Raw genomic sequence first — 2,397 nt, 5'->3', positions numbered from 1 at the left:
GCAAATTAGCGCGTTCTTGAGCCCCAAGCATTGCAATAAGGAAATATCCCACTGGTAATTTCCAAGTAAAGTTTACCGCGTTAACCATAAACACCAGAGCTTCTTTAGCAATAGGAAGTCTATCATCGTCAAGCTCAGTGCCCATATCAATATACCCATGATATTTTTTTCCATCCCACTCGACCTGTTGTTTGTTGGCTATTTCGTCCATTATTAAAGTGCATAAAACATTTTTTTTTAATTTTTGCTGCAGCTTCGGCTTTCGTTTCCAAAGCTGTAAACGAATAATTAGTGAACCCTGGTTTCCCATCCACATGCTAATACCATTTGGCTATTGTACCTTTCGTACATAACGATACGGGCTCGGAGAATAGAAGTGCAACGTTAGAGCAAAACTTCTCAGTGCTGGTGAATATTCGTTATGTAGCGGTTTTTCATTATGTTTTGCAGTTTGCCTTTTCAAAAGGTCTGTAACACCTGTAGCATAGTTCTCTAGCACAACCAAACTTTAATCACTTACAAAAGATTTTCGCTTTAGTTCTCCTTTAATGTTATTTAGATCACTATTTTTCTTTATAAGACGACGTTTGCTTTTTTGCAATAGTTTTACTTTCTTTTTTGCAACGGTCAGCTTATTTTCAATATGAACGATTTTCCACTTTAGATTATTAACCTCACTTTGTGAATTTTGTGGCGTTGGGCATTCAGACGTGGAAACCTCGACTTCTTGGCGTTGCAAATGTTCAGGAGAAGCTTCAAATACACTTGGTACAGCTTGACTGTGCAAATAAACTTTCAGTGTTGTCCGATAAAAGTCCTCCTCTCTGAAGTGCTTAGAGCATAATCGCGAGTATATCGTTGGAGTAAAGTTTTCACGTCCCAAAGCACGAACCCATTCATTTCTCATGACCTCATCTTTTGAAAAACTGAAAGAGAAAGAAATCCAAGAAATTTTTCAGTTAAATTATAAATGTTTCCATCATAATTTTATCTTGTGTTCTTCAGATTAGTATGACGACGACAAAATAAGGAACATTATCTGCATATTTTTGAGCAAAAAATCAACGTTCTTGTCGGAAATACAAATCATTACTACTTACCGATGAAATGTAATAGATGGATTTGAAATCTTGTTGAATTTTTTCGTACAACCAAGAACAGCACAGGAAGGAGCCATCGCTAATGAAAGCACAATAAGGGTTACCGTCTCTAAACAAAGGTCAGAATAGAACTGACTACAAATTCCAATACAGTGACAGAGTAACTTGAAGGATCAAGAACTGACAGTTTGACGGGTAAAACCCTGGCTTCCCTTAATCCCGGTCAGGGCATCTCCAGTTATTTTTCCTCAAGTGCAACAACAACCCCCACACCCTTGATCGCACTAAACAGACAATTGTCTCTGCAACACAAACTTTCCACCTACTTCATCATAAACTGGACTCTTAAACAAAAAAAAAAAAATAAATAAATAAAAAGAAAAAACGACCTTAATACTATATTTCTTACAAACTAAAATAATTAATACAAAAAAAAACCCTTCCACGGTCAATTAAACCCTCAAAATCAATAAAGCACTAAAAAAACTTAAACATTAAACATACAAAAAACGTAACATTATTCAAATAAACCAAAATTAAACCCTAACAAAACTTAAAACTAAACCGCACACTAACACCAAAAATATGTGTTTATAAATATTGCGACACCAACACTCTCCTCAACACAAAGCCGACTGTCTTTTACGGAAACTACCACTATCACCGCTCTGTGATTACCAGATTAAACTGTGTGGCAATTTGCCACAACTGCCTCAATGATTGGGGTGGTAGTTATAGTCGTCATCGTCATCATCTTCATCATCATCATTATCATAATCATCAATCGAAATCTTAATAAACAGGCCAGGTCATCGACGGTTTTGCAGTTCAAAAAGAGCAGTCCAAACAAAATCGTAATTCAGGCCAGGTCATCAACAATACATCCACCTTCTAAAAAATTTAGTCTCTCCAAAGGAGTTGTCTCACCAAGGAGGAATCACGGCCTGCAAAAAAAAAGAAAAAAAAAAACAATTACACTCCTAGCTAACTAAACTATCGCACTATAATCAAAGATAAATAATAAACTGTTCCTATCATTCACAATCACGACAAGCAAAGATGAACAAAACTGTACTTACTGTTGAAATATATAATAACTTCCACGCTGGTAAAATCAATTAAATAAGGTAAATCCAGCATTCACACACAACCGCCTCTAACAGCAGTCAAATAAAAAAAGCATTCGCTTAGAAACATTTACTACTCTCCTAACCTAGCTAAAAGTAAACAAACAACCTCATTTATACCAACAGTCTTTCTAACAACAAACAATCGATACACTAACTGGATCTAGGAC

This window comes from Palaemon carinicauda, chromosome 9, assembly GCF_036898095.1.
Source record: "Palaemon carinicauda isolate YSFRI2023 chromosome 9, ASM3689809v2, whole genome shotgun sequence".
Taxonomy (NCBI): domain Eukaryota; kingdom Metazoa; phylum Arthropoda; class Malacostraca; order Decapoda; family Palaemonidae; genus Palaemon; species Palaemon carinicauda.
This window is presented reverse-complemented; position numbering follows the sequence as displayed.